The following is an 18,685-nucleotide window of genomic DNA, read 5'->3' as shown; positions in this document are numbered from 1 at the left end:
AGTAGCTGGGAGACAGAGTGGTCAGTGGCTGGGAGACAGAGTGGTCAGTAGCTGGGAGACAGAGATATCAGTAGCTGGGAGACAGAGTGGTCAGTAGCTGGGAGACAGAGAGATCAGTAGCTGGGAGACAGTGTGGTCAGTAGCTGAGAGACAGAGTGGTCAGTAGCTGTAAGACAGTGTGGTCAGTAGCTGGGAGACAGAGTGGTCAGTAGCTGGGAGACAGAGTGGTCAGTAGCTGGGAGACAGAGTGATCAGTAGCTGGGAGACAGAGTGGTCAGTAGCTGGGAGACAGAGTGGTCAGTGGCTGGGAGACAGAGTGGTCAGTAGCTGGGAGACAGAGATATCAGTAGCTGGGAGACAGAGTGGTCAGTAGCTGGGAGACAGAGAGATCAGTAGCTGGGAGACAGTGTGGTCAGTAGCTGAGAGACAGTGTGGTCAGTAGCTGGGAGACAGAGTGGTCAGTAGCTGGGAGACAGAGTGGTCAGTAGCTGGGAGACAGAGTGATCAGTAGCTGGGAGACAGAGAGATCAGTAGCTGGGAGACAGAGTGGTCAGTAGCTGTGAGGCAGTGTTTTCAGTAGCTGGGAGACAGAGTGGTCAGTAGTTGGGGAGAAAGAGTGGTCAGTAGCTGGGAGACAGAGTGGTCAGTACCTGGGAGACAGAGAGGTCAGTAGCTGGGAGACAGAGTGGTCAGTAGCTGGGAGACAGAGTGTTCAGTAGCTGGGAGATAGAGAGGTCAGTAGCTGGGAGACAGAGTGGTCAGTAGCTGGGAGACAGAGTGGTCAGTAGCTGGGAGACAGAGTGGTCAGTAGCTGGGAGACAGAGTGGTCAGTAGCTGGGAGATAGAGAGGTCAGTAGCTGGGAGACAGAGTGGTCAGTAGCTGGGAGACAGAGTGGTCAGTAGCTGGGATACAGAGTGGTCAGTAGCTGGGAGACAGAGTGGTCAGTAGCTGGGAGACAGAGTGGTCAGTAGCTGGGAGACAGAGAGGTTAGTAGCTGAGAGACAGAGTGGTCAGTAGCTGGTAGACAGTGTGGTCAGTCGCTGGTAGACAGAGAGTTGCAGTAGCTGGGAGACAGTGTGGTCAGTAGCTTGGAGACATAGTGGTCAGTAGCTGGGAGACAGAGAGGTCAGTAGATGGGAGACAGAGAGGTCAGTAGCTGGGAGACAGAGAGGTCAGTAGATGCGAGACAGAGTGGTCAGTAGCTGGGAGACAGAGAGGTCAGTAGCTGGGAGACAGTGTGGTCAGTAGCTGGGAGACAGAGTGGTCAGTAGCTGGGAGACAGAGTGGTCAGTAGCTGGGAGACAGAGAGGTCAGTAGCTGAGAGACAGAGTGGTCAGTAGCTGAGAGACAGAGTGGTCAGTAGCTGGGAGACAGAGTGTTGCAGTAGCTGGGAGACAGAGTGTTGCAGTAGCTGGGAGACAGAGTGGTCAGTAGCTGGGAGACAGAGAGGTCAGTAGCTGAGAGACAGAGTGGTCAGTTGTCTGGGAGACAGAGTGGTCAGTAGCTGGGAGACAGAGAGGTCAGTATCTGAGAGACAGAGAGGTGTGTAGCTGGGAGACAGAGTGGTCAGTGGCTGGGAGACAGAGAGGTCAGTAGCTGGGAGACAGAGAGGTCAGAAGCTGAGAGACAGAGTGGTCAGTAGCTGGTAGACAGAGAGGTCAGTAGCTGGGAGACAGTGTGGTCAGTAGCTTGGAGACATAGTGGTCAGTAGCTGAGAGACAGAGAGGTCAGTAGCTGCGAGACAGAGAGGTCAGTAGCTGTGAGACAGAGTGGTCAGTAGCTGGGAGACAGATTGGTCAGTAGCTGGGAGACAGAGTTGTCCGTTTCTGGGAGACAGTGTGGTCAGTAGCTGGGAGACAGATTGGTCAGTAGCTGGGAGACAGAGAGGTCAGTAGCTGGGAGACAGTGTGGTCAGTAGCTGGGAGACAGAGTTTTCAGTAACTGGGAGACAGAGAGGTCAGTAGATGCGAGACAGAGTGGTCAGTAGCTGGGAGACAGAGAGGTCAGTAGCTGGGAGACAGTGTGGTCAGTAGCTGGGAGACAGAGTGGTCAGTAGCTGGGAGACAGAGTGGTCAGTAGCTGGGAGACAGAGAGGTCAGTAGCTGAGAGCCAGAGTGGTCAGTAGCTGAGAGACAGAGTGGTCAGTAGCTGGGAGACAGAGTGTTGCAGTAGCTGGGAGACAGAGTGTTGCAGTAGCTGGGAGACAGAGTGGTCAGTAGCTGGGAGACAGAGTGATCAGTAGCTGGGAGACAGAGTGGTCAGTAGCTGGGAGACAGAGTGGTCAGTAGCTGGGAGACAGAGTGATCAGTAGCTGGGAGACAGAGTGGTCAGTAGCTGGGAGACAGAGTGGTCAGTGGCTGGGAGACAGAGTGGTCAGTAGCTGGGAGACAGAGATATCAGTAGCTGGGAGACAGTGTGGTCAGTAGCTGAGAGACAGAGTGGTCAGTAGCTGTGAGACAGTGTGGTCAGTAGCTGGGAGACAGAGTGGTCAGTAGCTGGGAGACAGAGTGGTCAGTAGCTGGGAGACAGAGAGATCAGTAGCTGGGAGACAGAGAGGTCAGTAGATGGGAGACAGAGAGGTCAGTAGCTGGGAGACAGAGTGGTCAGTAGCTGGGAGACAGAGTGGTCAGTAGCTGGGAGACAGTGTGGTCAGTAGCTGCGAGACAGAGAGGTCAGTAGCTGGGAGACAGATTGGTCAGTAGCTGGGAGACAGAGAGGTCAGTAGATGGGAGACAGTGTGGTCAGTAGCTGGGAGACAGAGTTTTCAGTAACTGGGAGACAGAGTGGTCAGTAGATGGGAGACAGAGATATCAGTAGCTGGGAGACAGAGTGGTCAGTAGCTGGGAGACAGAGAGATCAGTAGCTGAGAGACAGAGTGGTCAGTAGCTGCGAGACAGAGTGGTCAGTAGCTGAGAGACAGAGAGGTCAGTAGCTGGGAGACAGATTGGTCAGTAGCTGGGAGACAGAGTTGTCAGTAGCTGGGAGACAGTGTGGTCAGTAGCTGGGAGATAGAGTGGTCAGTAGCTGGGAGACAGAGAGGTCAGTAGCTGGGAGACAGTGTGGTCAGTAGCTGAGAGACAGAGCGGTCAGTAGCTGTGAGACAGTGTGGTCAGCAGCTGGGAGACAGAGTGGTCAGTAGCTGGGAGACAGAGTGGTCAGTGGCTGGGAGACAGAGTGGTCAGTAGCTGGGAGACAGACATATCAGTAGCTGGGAGACAGAGTGGTCAGTAGCTGGGAGACAGAGAGATCAGTAGCTGGGAGACAGAGAGGTCAGTATCTGAGAGACAGAGAGGTGTGTAGCTGGGAGACAGAGAGGTCAGTAGCTGGGAGACAGAGTGGTCAGTAGCTGGGAGACAGACTGGTCAGTAGCTGGGAGACAGAATTGTCAGTAGCTGGGAGACAGAGAGGTTAGTAGCTGAGAGACAGAGTGGTCAGTAGCTGGTAGACAGTGTGGTCAGTCGCTGGTAGACAGAGAGTTGCAGTAGCTGGGAGACAGTGTGGTCAGTAGCTTGGAGACATAGTGGTCAGTAGCTGGGAGACAGAGAGGTCAGTAGATGGGAGACAGAGAGGTCAGTAGCTGGGAGACAGAGAGGTCAGTAGATGCGAGACAGAGTGGTCAGTAGCTGGGAGACAGAGAGGTCAGTAGCTGGGAGACAGTGTGGTCAGTAGCTGGGAGACAGAGTGGTCAGTAGCTGGGAGACAGAGTGGTCAGTAGCTGGGAGACAGAGAGGTCAGTAGCTGAGAGACAGAGTGGTCAGTAGCTGAGAGACAGAGTGGTCAGTAGCTGGGAGACAGAGTGTTGCAGTAGCTGGGAGACAGAGTGTTGCAGTAGCTGGGAGACAGAGTGGTCAGTAGCTGGGAGACAGAGAGGTCAGTAGCTGAGAGACAGAGTGGTCAGTTGTCTGGGAGACAGAGTGGTCAGTAGCTGGGAGACAGAGTGGTCAGTAGCTGGGAGACAGGGAGGTCAGTAGCTGGGAGACAGAGTGGTCAGTAGCTGGGAGACAGAGAGGTCAGTATCTGAGAGACAGAGAGGTGTGTAGCTGGGAGACAGAGTGGTCAGTGGCTGGGAGACAGAGAGGTCAGTAGCTGGGAGACAGAGAGGTCAGAAGCTGAGAGACAGAGTGGTCAGTAGCTGGTAGACAGAGAGGTCAGTAGCTGGGAGACAGTGTGGTCAGTAGCTTGGAGACATAGTGGTCAGTAGCTGAGAGACAGAGAGGTCAGTAGCTGCGAGACAGAGAGGTCAGTAGCTGTGAGACAGAGTGGTCAGTAGCTGGGAGACAGATTGGTCAGTAGCTGGGAGACAGAGTTGTCCGTTTCTGGAAGACAGTGTGGTCAGTAGCTGGGAGACAGATTGGTCAGTAGCTGGGAGACAGAGAGGTCAGTAGCTGGGAGACAGTGTGGTCAGTAGCTGGGAGACAGAGTTTTCAGTAACTGGGAGACAGAGAGGTCAGTAGATGCGAGACAGAGTGGTCAGTAGCTGGGAGACAGAGAGGTCAGTAGCTGGGAGACAGTGTGGTCAGTAGCTGGGAGACAGAGAGGTCAGTAGCTGAGAGCCAGAGTGGTCAGTAGCTGAGAGACAGAGTGGTCAGTAGCTGGGAGACAGAGTGTTGCAGTAGCTGGGAGACAGAGTGTTGCAGTAGCTGGGAGACAGAGTGGTCAGTAGCTGGGAGACAGAGAGGTCAGTAGCTGAGAGACAGAGTGGTCAGTTGTCTGGGAGATAGAGTGGTCAGTAGCTGGGAGACAGAGTGGTCAGTAGCTGGGAGACAGGGAGGTCAGTAGCTGGGAGACAGAGTGGTCAGTAGCTGGGAGACAGAGAGGTCAGTATCTGAGAGACAGAGAGGTGTGTAGCTGGGAGACAGAGAGGTCAGTAGCTGGGAGACAGAGTGGTCAGTAGCTGGGAGACAGACTGGTCAGTAGCTGGGAGACAGAATTGTCAGTAGCTGGGAGACAGAGAGGTCAGTAGCTGAGAGACAGAGTGGTCAGAAGCTGAGAGACAGAGTGGTCAGTAGCTGGAAGACAGAGTGGTCAGTAGCTGGGAGACAGGGAGGTCAGTAGCTGAGAGACAGAGTGGTCAGTAGCTGGGAGACAGAGTGGTCAGTAGCTGGGAGACAGAGTGGTCAGTAGCTGGGAGACAGAGTGTTGCAGTAGCTGGGAGACAGTGTGGTCAGTAGCTTGGAGACATAGTGGTCAGTAGCTGGGAGACAGAGAGGTCAGTAGGTGGGAGACAGAGAGGTCAGTAGCTGGGAGACAGAGAGATCAGTAGCTGCGAGACAGAGTGGTCAGTAGCTGGGAGACAGAGAGGTCAGTAGCTGGGAGACAGTGTGGTCAGTAGCTGAGAGACAGAGCGGTCAGTAGCTGTGAGACAGTGTGGTCAGTAGCTGGGAGACAGAGTGGTCAGTAGCTGGGAGACAGAGTGGTCAGTGGCTGGGAGACAGAGTGGTCAGTAGCTGGGAGACAGAGATATCAGTAGCTGGGAGACAGAGTGGTCAGTAGCTGGGAGACAGAGAGATCAGTAGCTGGGAGACAGTGTGGTCAGTAGCTGAGAGACAGAGTGGTCAGTAGCTGTAAGACAGTGTGGTCAGTAGCTGGGAGACAGAGTGGTCAGTAGCTGGGAGACAGAGTGGTCAGTAGCTGGGAGACAGAGTGATCAGTAGCTGGGAGACAGAGTGGTCAGTAGCTGGGAGACAGAGTGGTCAGTGGCTGGGAGACAGAGTGGTCAGTAGCTGGGAGACAGAGATATCAGTAGCTGGGAGACAGAGTGGTCAGTAGCTGGGAGACAGAGTGGTCAGTAGCTGGGAGACAGAGTGGTCAGTAGCTGGGAGATAGAGAGGTCAGTAGCTGGGAGACAGAGTGGTCAGTAGCTGGGAGACAGAGTGGTCAGTAGCTGGGATACAGAGTGGTCAGTAGCTGGGAGACAGAGTGGTCAGTAGCTGGGAGACAGAGTGGTCAGTAGCTGGGAGACAGAGAGGTTAGTAGCTGAGAGACAGAGTGGTCAGTAGCTGGTAGACAGTGTGGTCAGTCGCTGGTAGACAGAGAGTTGCAGTAGCTGGGAGACAGTGTGGTCAGTAGCTTGGAGACATAGTGGTCAGTAGCTGGGAGACAGAGAGGTCAGTAGATGGGAGACAGAGAGGTCAGTAGCTGGGAGACAGAGAGGTCAGTAGATGCGAGACAGAGTGGTCAGTAGCTGGGAGACAGAGAGGTCAGTAGCTGGGAGACAGTGTGGTCAGTAGCTGGGAGACAGAGTGGTCAGTAGCTGGGAGACAGAGTGGTCAGTAGCTGGGAGACAGAGAGGTCAGTAGCTGAGAGACAGAGTGGTCAGTAGCTGAGAGACAGAGTGGTCAGTAGCTGGGAGACAGAGTGTTGCAGTAGCTGGGAGACAGAGTGTTGCAGTAGCTGGGAGACAGAGTGGTCAGTAGCTGGGAGACAGAGAGGTCAGTAGCTGAGAGACAGAGTGGTCAGTTGTCTGGGAGACAGAGTGGTCAGTAGCTGGGAGACAGAGAGGTCAGTATCTGAGAGACAGAGAGGTGTGTAGCTGGGAGACAGAGTGGTCAGTGGCTGGGAGACAGAGAGGTCAGTAGCTGGGAGACAGAGAGGTCAGAAGCTGAGAGACAGAGTGGTCAGTAGCTGGTAGACAGAGAGGTCAGTAGCTGGGAGACAGTGTGGTCAGTAGCTTGGAGACATAGTGGTCAGTAGCTGAGAGACAGAGAGGTCAGTAGCTGCGAGACAGAGAGGTCAGTAGCTGTGAGACAGAGTGGTCAGTAGCTGGGAGACAGATTGGTCAGTAGCTGGGAGACAGAGTTGTCCGTTTCTGGGAGACAGTGTGGTCAGTAGCTGGGAGACAGATTGGTCAGTAGCTGGGAGACAGAGAGGTCAGTAGCTGGGAGACAGTGTGGTCAGTAGCTGGGAGACAGAGTTTTCAGTAACTGGGAGACAGAGAGGTCAGTAGATGCGAGACAGAGTGGTCAGTAGCTGGGAGACAGAGAGGTCAGTAGCTGGGAGACAGTGTGGTCAGTAGCTGGGAGACAGAGTGGTCAGTAGCTGGGAGACAGAGTGGTCAGTAGCTGGGAGACAGAGAGGTCAGTAGCTGAGAGCCAGAGTGGTCAGTAGCTGAGAGACAGAGTGGTCAGTAGCTGGGAGACAGAGTGTTGCAGTAGCTGGGAGACAGAGTGTTGCAGTAGCTGGGAGACAGAGTGGTCAGTAGCTGGGAGACAGAGTGATCAGTAGCTGGGAGACAGAGTGGTCAGTAGCTGGGAGACAGAGTGGTCAGTAGCTGGGAGACAGAGTGATCAGTAGCTGGGAGACAGAGTGGTCAGTAGCTGGGAGACAGAGTGGTCAGTGGCTGGGAGACAGAGTGGTCAGTAGCTGGGAGACAGAGATATCAGTAGCTGGGAGACAGTGTGGTCAGTAGCTGAGAGACAGAGTGGTCAGTAGCTGTGAGACAGTGTGGTCAGTAGCTGGGAGACAGAGTGGTCAGTAGCTGGGAGACAGAGAGATCAGTAGCTGGGAGACAGAGAGGTCAGTAGATGGGAGACAGAGAGGTCAGTAGCTGGGAGACAGAGTGGTCAGTAGCTGGGAGACAGAGTGGTCAGTAGCTGGGAGACAGTGTGGTCAGTAGCTGCGAGACAGAGAGGTCAGTAGCTGGGAGACAGATTGGTCAGTAGCTGGGAGACAGAGAGGTCAGTAGATGGGAGACAGTGTGGTCAGTAGCTGGGAGACAGAGTTTTCAGTAACTGGGAGACAGAGTGGTCAGTAGATGGGAGACAGAGATATCAGTAGCTGGGAGACAGAGTGGTCAGTAGCTGGGAGACAGAGAGATCAGTAGCTGAGAGACAGAGTGGTCAGTAGCTGCGAGACAGAGTGGTCAGTAGCTGAGAGACAGAGAGGTCAGTAGCTGGGAGACAGATTGGTCAGTAGCTGGGAGACAGAGTTGTCAGTAGCTGGGAGACAGTGTGTTCAGTAGCTGGGAGATAGAGTGGTCAGTAGCTGGGAGACAGAGAGGTCAGTAGCTGGGAGACAGTGTGGTCAGTAGCTGAGAGACAGAGCGGTCAGTAGCTGTGAGACAGTGTGGTCAGTAGCTGGGAGACAGAGTGGTCAGTAGCTGGGAGACAGAGTGGTCAGTGGCTGGGAGACAGAGTGGTCAGTAGCTGGGAGACAGACATATCAGTAGCTGGGAGACAGAGTGGTCAGTAGCTGGGAGACAGAGAGATCAGTAGCTGGGAGACAGAGAGGTCAGTATCTGAGAGACAGAGAGGTGTGTAGCTGGGAGACAGAGAGGTCAGTAGCTGGGAGACAGAGTGGTCAGTAGCTGGGAGACAGACTGGTCAGTAGCTGGGAGACAGAATTGTCAGTAGCTGGGAGACAGAGAGGTTAGTAGCTGAGAGACAGAGTGGTCAGTAGCTGGTAGACAGTGTGGTCAGTCGCTGGTAGACAGAGAGTTGCAGTAGCTGGGAGACAGTGTGGTCAGTAGCTTGGAGACATAGTGGTCAGTAGCTGGGAGACAGAGAGGTCAGTAGATGGGAGACAGAGAGGTCAGTAGCTGGGAGACAGAGAGGTCAGTAGATGCGAGACAGAGTGGTCAGTAGCTGGGAGACAGAGAGGTCAGTAGCTGGGAGACAGTGTGGTCAGTAGCTGGGAGACAGAGTGGTCAGTAGCTGGGAGACAGAGTGGTCAGTAGCTGGGAGACAGAGAGGTCAGTAGCTGAGAGACAGAGTGGTCAGTAGCTGAGAGACAGAGTGGTCAGTAGCTGGGAGACAGAGTGTTGCAGTAGCTGGGAGACAGAGTGTTGCAGTAGCTGGGAGACAGAGTGGTCAGTAGCTGGGAGACAGAGAGGTCAGTAGCTGAGAGACAGAGTGGTCAGTTGTCTGGGAGACAGAGTGGTCAGTAGCTGGGAGACAGAGTGGTCAGTAGCTGGGAGACAGGGAGGTCAGTAGCTGGGAGACAGAGTGGTCAGTAGCTGGGAGACAGAGAGGTCAGTATCTGAGAGACAGAGAGGTGTGTAGCTGGGAGACAGAGTGGTCAGTGGCTGGGAGACAGAGAGGTCAGTAGCTGGGAGACAGAGAGGTCAGAAGCTGAGAGACAGAGTGGTCAGTAGCTGGTAGACAGAGAGGTCAGTAGCTGGGAGACAGTGTGGTCAGTAGCTTGGAGACATAGTGGTCAGTAGCTGAGAGACAGAGAGGTCAGTAGCTGCGAGACAGAGAGGTCAGTAGCTGTGAGACAGAGTGGTCAGTAGCTGGGAGACAGATTGGTCAGTAGCTGGGAGACAGAGTTGTCCGTTTCTGGAAGACAGTGTGGTCAGTAGCTGGGAGACAGATTGGTCAGTAGCTGGGAGACAGAGAGGTCAGTAGCTGGGAGACAGTGTGGTCAGTAGCTGGGAGACAGAGTTTTCAGTAACTGGGAGACAGAGAGGTCAGTAGATGCGAGACAGAGTGGTCAGTAGCTGGGAGACAGAGAGGTCAGTAGCTGGGAGACAGTGTGGTCAGTAGCTGGGAGACAGAGAGGTCAGTAGCTGAGAGCCAGAGTGGTCAGTAGCTGAGAGACAGAGTGGTCAGTAGCTGGGAGACAGAGTGTTGCAGTAGCTGGGAGACAGAGTGTTGCAGTAGCTGGGAGACAGAGTGGTCAGTAGCTGGGAGACAGAGAGGTCAGTAGCTGAGAGACAGAGTGGTCAGTTGTCTGGGAGATAGAGTGGTCAGTAGCTGGGAGACAGAGTGGTCAGTAGCTGGGAGACAGGGAGGTCAGTAGCTGGGAGACAGAGTGGTCAGTAGCTGGGAGACAGAGAGGTCAGTATCTGAGAGACAGAGAGGTGTGTAGCTGGGAGACAGAGAGGTCAGTAGCTGGGAGACAGAGTGGTCAGTAGCTGGGAGACAGACTGGTCAGTAGCTGGGAGACAGAATTGTCAGTAGCTGGGAGACAGAGAGGTCAGTAGCTGAGAGACAGAGTGGTCAGAAGCTGAGAGACAGAGTGGTCAGTAGCTGGGAGACAGAGTGGTCAGTAGCTGGGAGACAGGGAGGTCAGTAGCTGAGAGACAGAGTGGTCAGTAGCTGGGAGATAGAGTGGTCAGTAGCTGGGAGACAGAGTGGTCAGTAGCTGGGAGACAGAGTGTTGCAGTAGCTGGGAGACAGTGTGGTCAGTAGCTTGGAGACATAGTGGTCAGTAGCTGGGAGACAGAGAGGTCAGTAGGTGGGAGACAGAGAGGTCAGTAGCTGGGAGACAGAGAGATCAGTAGCTGCGAGACAGAGTGGTCAGTAGCTGGGAGACAGAGAGGTCAGTAGCTGGGAGACAGTGTGGTCAGTAGCTGAGAGACAGAGCGGTCAGTAGCTGTGAGACAGTGTGGTCAGTAGCTGGGAGACAGAGTGGTCAGTAGCTGGGAGACAGAGTGGTCAGTGGCTGGGAGACAGAGTGGTCAGTAGCTGGGAGACAGAGATATCAGTAGCTGGGAGACAGAGTGGTCAGTAGCTGGGAGACAGAGAGATCAGTAGCTGGGAGACAGTGTGGTCAGTAGCTGAGAGACAGAGTGGTCAGTAGCTGTAAGACAGTGTGGTCAGTAGCTGGGAGACAGAGTGGTCAGTAGCTGGGAGACAGAGTGGTCAGTAGCTGGGAGACAGAGTGATCAGTAGCTGGGAGACAGAGTGGTCAGTAGCTGGGAGACAGAGTGGTCAGTGGCTTGGAGACAGAGTGGTCAGTAGCTGGGAGACAGAGATATCAGTAGCTGGGAGACAGAGTGGTCAGTAGCTGGGAGACAGAGAGATCAGTAGCTGGGAGACAGTGTGGTCAGTAGCTGAGAGACAGTGTGGTCAGTAGCTGGGAGACAGAGTGGTCAGTAGCTGGGAGACAGAGTGGTCAGTAGCTGGGAGACAGAGTGATCAGTAGCTGGGAGACAGAGAGATCAGTAGCTGGGAGACAGAGTGGTCAGTAGCTGTGAGGCAGTGTTTTCAGTAGCTGGGAGACAGAGTGGTCAGTAGTTGGGGAGAAAGAGTGGTCAGTAGCTGGGAGACAGAGTGGTCAGTACCTGGGAGACAGAGAGGTCAGTAGCTGGGAGACAGAGTGGTCAGTAGCTGGGAGACAGAGTGTTCAGTAGCTGGGAGATAGAGAGGTCAGTAGCTGGGAGACAGAGTGGTCAGTAGCTGGGAGACAGAGTGGTCAGTAGCTGGGAGACAGAGTGGTCAGTAGCTGGGAGACAGAGTGGTCAGTAGCTGGGAGATAGAGAGGTCAGTAGCTGGGAGACAGAGTGGTCAGTAGCTGGGAGACAGAGTGGTCAGTAGCTGGGATACAGAGTGGTCAGTAGCTGGGAGACAGAGTGGTCAGTAGCTGGGAGACAGAGTGGTCAGTAGCTGGGAGACAGAGAGGTTAGTAGCTGAGAGACAGAGTGGTCAGTAGCTGGTAGACAGTGTGGTCAGTCGCTGGTAGACAGAGAGTTGCAGTAGCTGGGAGACAGTGTGGTCAGTAGCTTGGAGACATAGTGGTCAGTAGCTGGGAGACAGAGAGGTCAGTAGATGGGAGACAGAGAGGTCAGTAGCTGGGAGACAGAGAGGTCAGTAGATGCGAGACAGAGTGGTCAGTAGCTGGGAGACAGAGAGGTCAGTAGCTGGGAGACAGTGTGGTCAGTAGCTGGGAGACAGAGTGGTCAGTAGCTGGGAGACAGAGTGGTCAGTAGCTGGGAGACAGAGAGGTCAGTAGCTGAGAGACAGAGTGGTCAGTAGCTGAGAGACAGAGTGGTCAGTAGCTGGGAGACAGAGTGTTGCAGTAGCTGGGAGACAGAGTGTTGCAGTAGCTGGGAGACAGAGTGGTCAGTAGCTGGGAGACAGAGAGGTCAGTAGCTGAGAGACAGAGTGGTCAGTTGTCTGGGAGACAGAGTGGTCAGTAGCTGGGAGACAGAGAGGTCAGTATCTGAGAGACAGAGAGGTGTGTAGCTGGGAGACAGAGTGGTCAGTGGCTGGGAGACAGAGAGGTCAGTAGCTGGGAGACAGAGAGGTCAGAAGCTGAGAGACAGAGTGGTCAGTAGCTGGTAGACAGAGAGGTCAGTAGCTGGGAGACAGTGTGGTCAGTAGCTTGGAGACATAGTGGTCAGTAGCTGAGAGACAGAGAGGTCAGTAGCTGCGAGACAGAGAGGTCAGTAGCTGTGAGACAGAGTGGTCAGTAGCTGGGAGACAGATTGGTCAGTAGCTGGGAGACAGAGTTGTCCGTTTCTGGGAGACAGTGTGGTCAGTAGCTGGGAGACAGATTGGTCAGTAGCTGGGAGACAGAGAGGTCAGTAGCTGGGAGACAGTGTGGTCAGTAGCTGGGAGACAGAGTTTTCAGTAACTGGGAGACAGAGAGGTCAGTAGATGCGAGACAGAGTGGTCAGTAGCTGGGAGACAGAGAGGTCAGTAGCTGGGAGACAGTGTGGTCAGTAGCTGGGAGACAGAGTGGTCAGTAGCTGGGAGACAGAGTGGTCAGTAGCTGGGAGACAGAGAGGTCAGTAGCTGAGAGCCAGAGTGGTCAGTAGCTGAGAGACAGAGTGGTCAGTAGCTGGGAGACAGAGTGTTGCAGTAGCTGGGAGACAGAGTGTTGCAGTAGCTGGGAGACAGAGTGGTCAGTAGCTGGGAGACAGAGTGATCAGTAGCTGGGAGACAGAGTGGTCAGTAGCTGGGAGACAGAGTGGTCAGTAGCTGGGAGACAGAGTGATCAGTAGCTGGGAGACAGAGTGGTCAGTAGCTGGGAGACAGAGTGGTCAGTGGCTGGGAGACAGAGTGGTCAGTAGCTGGGAGACAGAGATATCAGTAGCTGGGAGACAGTGTGGTCAGTAGCTGAGAGACAGAGTGGTCAGTAGCTGTGAGACAGTGTGGTCAGTAGCTGGGAGACAGAGTGGTCAGTAGCTGGGAGACAGAGTGGTCAGTAGCTGGGAGACAGAGAGATCAGTAGCTGGGAGACAGAGAGGTCTGTAGATGGGAGACAGAGAGGTCAGTAGCTGGGAGACAGAGTGGTCAGTAGCTGGGAGACAGAGTGGTCAGTAGCTGGGAGACAGTGTGGTCAGTAGCTGCGAGACAGAGAGGTCAGTAGCTGGGAGACAGATTGGTCAGTAGCTGGGAGACAGAGAGGTCAGTAGATGGGAGACAGTGTGGTCAGTAGCTGGGAGACAGAGTTTTCAGTAACTGGGAGACAGAGTGGTCAGTAGATGGGAGACAGAGATATCAGTAGCTGGGAGACAGAGTGGTCAGTAGCTGGGAGACAGAGAGATCAGTAGCTGAGAGACAGAGTGGTCAGTAGCTGCGAGACAGAGTGGTCAGTAGCTGAGAGACAGAGAGGTCAGTAGCTGGGAGACAGATTGGTCAGTAGCTGGGAGACAGAGTTGTCAGTAGCTGGGAGACAGTGTGGTCAGTAGCTGGGAGATAGAGTGGTCAGTAGCTGGGAGACAGAGAGGTCAGTAGCTGGGAGACAGTGTGGTCAGTAGCTGAGAGACAGAGCGGTCAGTAGCTGTGAGACAGTGTGGTCAGTAGCTGGGAGACAGAGTGGTCAGTAGCTGGGAGACAGAGTGGTCAGTGGCTGGGAGACAGAGTGGTCAGTAGCTGGGAGACAGAGATATCAGTAGCTGGGAGACAGAGTGGTCAGTAGCTGGGAGACAGAGAGATCAGTAGCTGGGAGACAGTGTGGTCAGTAGCTGAGAGACAGAGTGGTCAGTAGCTGTAAGACAGTGTGGTCAGTAGCTGGGAGACAGAGTGGTCAGTAGCTGGGAGACAGAGTGGTCAGTGGCTGGGAGACAGAGTGGTCAGTAGCTGGGAGACAGAGATATCAGTAGCTGGGAGACAGTGTGGTCAGTAGCTGAGAGACAGAGTGGTCAGTAGCTGTGAGACAATGTGGTCAGTAGCTGGGAGACAGAGTGGTCAGTAGCTGGGAGACAGAGAGATCAGTAGCTGGGAGACAGAGAGGTCAGTAGATGGGAGACAGAGAGGTCAGTAGCTGGGAGACAGAGTGGTCAGTAGCTGGGAGACAGAGTGGTCAGTAGCTGGGAGACAGTGTGGTCAGTAGCTGCGAGACAGAGAGGTCAGTAGCTGGGAGACAGATTGGTCAGTAGCTGGGAGACAGAGAGGTCAGTAGATGGGAGACAGTGTGGTCAGTAGCTGGGAGACAGAGTTTTCAGTAACTGGGAGACAGAGTGGTCAGTAGATGGGAGACAGAGATATCAGTAGCTGGGAGACAGAGTGGTCAGTAGCTGGGAGACAGAGAGATCAGTAGCTGAGAGACAGAGTGGTCAGTAGCTGCGAGACAGAGTGGTCAGTAGCTGAGAGACAGAGAGGTCAGTAGCTGGGAGACAGATTGGTCAGTAGCTGGGAGACAGAGTTGTCAGTAGCTGGGAGACAGTGTGGTCAGTAGCTGGGAGATAGAGTGGTCAGTAGCTGGGAGACAGAGAGGTCAGTAGCTGGGAGACAGTGTGGTCAGTAGCTGAGAGACAGAGCGGTCAGTAGCTGTGAGACAGTGTGGTCAGTAGCTGGGAGACAGAGTGGTCAGTAGCTGGGAGACAGAGTGGTCAGTGGCTGGGAGACAGAGTGGTCAGTAGCTGGGAGACAGACATATCAGTAGCTGGGAGACAGAGTGGTCAGTAGCTGGGAGACAGAGAGATCAGTAGCTGGGAGACAGAGAGGTCAGTATCTGAGAGACAGAGAGGTGTGTAGCTGGGAGACAGAGAGGTCAGTAGCTGGGAGACAGAGTGGTCAGTAGCTGGGAGACAGACTGGTCAGTAGCTGGGAGACAGAATTGTCAGTAGCTGGGAGACAGAGAGGTTAGTAGCTGAGAGACAGAGTGGTCAGTAGCTGGTAGACAGTGTGGTCAGTCGCTGGTAGACAGAGAGTTGCAGTAGCTGGGAGACAGTGTGGTCAGTAGCTTGGAGACATAGTGGTCAGTAGCTGGGAGACAGAGAGGTCAGTAGATGCGAGACAGAGTGGTCAGTAGCTGGGAGACAGAGAGGTCAGTAGCTGGGAGACAGTGTGGTCAGTAGCTGGAAGACAGAGTGGTCAGTAGCTGGGAGACAGAGTGGTCAGTAGCTGGGAGACAGAGAGGTCAGTAGCTGAGAGACAGAGTGGTCAGTAGCTGAGAGACAGAGTGGTCAGTAGCTGGGAGACAGAGTGTTGCAGTAGCTGGGAGACAGAGTGTTGCAGTAGCTGGGAGACAGAGTGGTCAGTAGCTGGGAGACAGAGAGGTCAGTAGCTGAGAGACAGAGTGGTCAGTTGTCTGGGAGACAGAGTGGTCAGTAGCTGGGAGACAGAGTGGTCAGTAGCTGGGAGACAGGGAGGTCAGTAGCTGGGAGACAGAGTGGTCAGTAGCTGGGAGACAGAGAGGTCAGTATCTGAGAGACAGAGAGGTGTGTAGCTGGGAGACAGAGTGGTCAGTGGCTGGGAGACAGAGAGGTCAGTAGCTGGGAGACAGAGAGGTCAGAAGCTGAGAGACAGAGTGGTCAGTAGCTGGTAGACAGAGAGGTCAGTAGCTGGGAGACAGTGTGGTCAGTAGCTTGGAGACATAGTGGTCAGTAGCTGAGAGACAGAGAGGTCAGTAGCTGCGAGACAGAGAGGTCAGTAGCTGTGAGACAGAGTGGTCAGTAGCTGGGAGACAGATTGGTCAGTAGCTGGGAGACAGAGTTGTCCGTTTCTGGAAGACAGTGTGGTCAGTAGCTGGGAGACAGATTGGTCAGTAGCTGGGAGACAGAGAGGTCAGTAGCTGGGAGACAGTGTGGTCAGTAGCTGGGAGACAGAGTTTTCAGTAACTGGGAGACAGAGAGGTCAGTAGATGCGAGACAGAGTGGTCAGTAGCTGGGAGACAGAGAGGTCAGTAGCTGGGAGACAGTGTGGTCAGTAGCTGGGAGACAGAGAGGTCAGTAGCTGAGAGCCAGAGTGGTCAGTAGCTGAGAGACAGAGTGGTCAGTAGCTGGGAGACAGAGTGTTGCAGTAGCTGGGAGACAGAGTGTTGCAGTAGCTGGGAGACAGAGTGGTCAGTAGCTGGGAGACAGAGAGGTCAGTAGCTGAGAGACAGAGTGGTCAGTTGTCTGGGAGATAGAGTGGTCAGTAGCTGGGAGACAGAGTGGTCAGTAGCTGGGAGACAGGGAGGTCAGTAGCTGGGAGACAGAGTGGTCAGTAGCTGGGAGACAGAGAGGTCAGTATCTGAGAGACAGAGAGGTGTGTAGCTGGGAGACAGAGAGGTCAGTAGCTGGGAGACAGAGTGGTCAGTAGCTGGGAGACAGACTGGTCAGTAGCTGGGAGACAGAATTGTCAGTAGCTGGGAGACAGAGAGGTCAGTAGCTGAGAGACAGAGTGGTCAGAAGCTGAGAGACAGAGTGGTCAGTAGCTGGGAGACAGAGTGGTCAGTAGCTGGGAGACAGGGAGGTCAGTAGCTGAGAGACAGAGTGGTCAGTAGCTGGGAGATAGAGTGGTCAGTAGCTGGGAGACAGAGTGGTCAGTAGCTGGGAGACAGAGTGTTGCAGTAGCTGGGAGACAGTGTGGTCAGTAGCTTGGAGACATAGTGGTCAGTAGCTGGGAGACAGAGAGGTCAGTAGGTGGGAGACAGAGAGGTCAGTAGCTGGGAGACAGAGAGATCAGTAGCTGCGAGACAGAGTGGTCAGTAGCTGGGAGACAGAGAGGTCAGTAGCTGGGAGACAGTGTGGTCAGTAGCTGAGAGACAGAGCGGTCAGTAGCTGTGAGACAGTGTGGTCAGTAGCTGGGAGACAGAGTGGTCAGTAGCTGGGACACAGAGTGGTCAGTGGCTGGGAGACAGAGTGGTCAGTAGCTGGGAGACAGAGATATCAGTAGCTGGGAGACAGAGTGGTCAGTAGCTGGGAGACAGAGAGATCAGTAGCTGGGAGACAGTGTGGTCAGTAGCTGAGAGACAGAGTGGTCAGTAGCTGTAAGACAGTGTGGTCAGTAGCTGGGAGACAGAGTGGTCAGTAGCTGGGAGACAGAGTGGTCAGTAGCTGGGAGACAGAGTGATCAGTAGCTGGGAGACAGAGTGGTCAGTAGCTGGGAGACAGAGTGGTCAGTGGCTTGGAGACAGAGTGGTCAGTAGCTGGGAGACAGAGATATCAGTAGCTGGGAGACAGAGTGGTCAGTAGCTGGGAGACAGAGAGATCAGTAGCTGGGAGACAGTGTGGTCAGTAGCTGAGAGACAGTGTGGTCAGTAGCTGGGAGACAGAGTGGTCAGTAGCTGGGAGACAGAGTGGTCAGTAGCTGGGAGACAGAGTGATCAGTAGCTGGGAGACAGAGAGATCAGTAGCTGGGAGACAGAGTGGTCAGTAGCTGTGAGGCAGTGTTTTCAGTAGCTGGGAGACAGAGTGGTCAGTAGTTGGGGAGAAAGAGTGGTCAGTAGCTGGGAGACAGAGTGGTCAGTACCTGGGAGACAGAGAGGTCAGTAGCTGGGAGACAGAGTGGTCAGTAGCTGGGAGACAGAGTGTTCAGTAGCTGGGAGATAGAGAGGTCAGTAGCTGGGAGACAGAGTGGTCAGTAGCTGGGAGACAGAGTGGTCAGTAGCTGGGAGACAGAGTGGTCAGTAGCTGGGAGACAGAGTGGTCAGTAGCTGGGAGATAGAGAGGTCAGTAGCTGGGAGACAGAGTGGTCAGTAGCTGGGAGACAGAGTGGTCAGTAGCTGGGATACAGAGTGGTCAGTAGCTGGGAGACAGAGTGGTCAGTAGCTGGGAGACAGAGTGGTCAGTAGCTGGGAGACAGAGAGGTTAGTAGCTGAGAGACAGAGTGGTCAGTAGCTGGTAGACAGTGTGGTCAGTCGCTGGTAGACAGAGAGTTGCAGTAGCTGGGAGACAGTGTGGTCAGTAGCTTGGAGACATAGTGGTCAGTAGCTGGGAGACAGAGAGGTCAGTAGATGGGAGACAGAGAGGTCAGTAGCTGGGAGACAGAGAGGTCAGTAGATGCGAGACAGAGTGGTCAGTAGCTGGGAGACAGAGAGGTCAGTAGCTGGGAGACAGTGTGGTCAGTAGCTGGGAGACAGAGTGGTCAGTAGCTGGGAGACAGAGTGGTCAGTAGCTGGGAGACAGAGAGGTCAGTAGCTGAGAGACAGAGTGGTCAGTAGCTGAGAGACAGAGTGGTCAGTAGCTGGGAGACAGAGTGTTGCAGTAGCTGGGAGACAGAGTGTTGCAGTAGCTGGGAGACAGAGTGGTCAGTAGCTGGGAGACAGAGAGGTCAGTAGCTGAGAGACAGAGTGGTCAGTTGTCTGGGAGACAGAGTGGTCAGTAGCTGGGAGACAGAGAGGTCAGTATCTGAGAGACAGAGAGGTGTGTAGCTGGGAGACAGAGTGGTCAGTGGCTGGGAGACAGAGAGGTCAGTAGCTGGGAGACAGAGAGGTCAGAAGCTGAGAGACAGAGTGGTCAGTAGCTGGTAGACAGAGAGGTCAGTAGCTGGGAGACAGTGTGGTCAGTAGCTTGGAGACATAGTGGTCAGTAGCTGAGAGACAGAGAGGTCAGTAGCTGCGAGACAGAGAGGTCAGTAGCTGTGAGACAGAGTGGTCAGTAGCTGGGAGACAGATTGGTCAGTAGCTGGGAGACAGAGTTGTCCGTTTCTGGGAGACAGTGTGGTCAGTAGCTGGGAGACAGATTGGTCAGTAGCTGGGAGACAGAGAGGTCAGTAGCTGGGAGACAGTGTGGTCAGTAGCTGGGAGACAGAGTTTTCAGTAACTGGGAGACAGAGAGGTCAGTAGATGCGAGACAGAGTGGTCAGTAGC

The sequence above is a fragment of the Salmo salar genome, chromosome 11, assembly GCF_965601325.2.
Source record: "Salmo salar chromosome 11, fSalSal1, whole genome shotgun sequence".
Classification (NCBI taxonomy): Eukaryota; Metazoa; Chordata; class Actinopteri; order Salmoniformes; family Salmonidae; genus Salmo; species Salmo salar.
The sequence above is the reverse complement of the archived record's forward strand: the minus strand, read 5'-3'. Positions refer to the sequence as shown.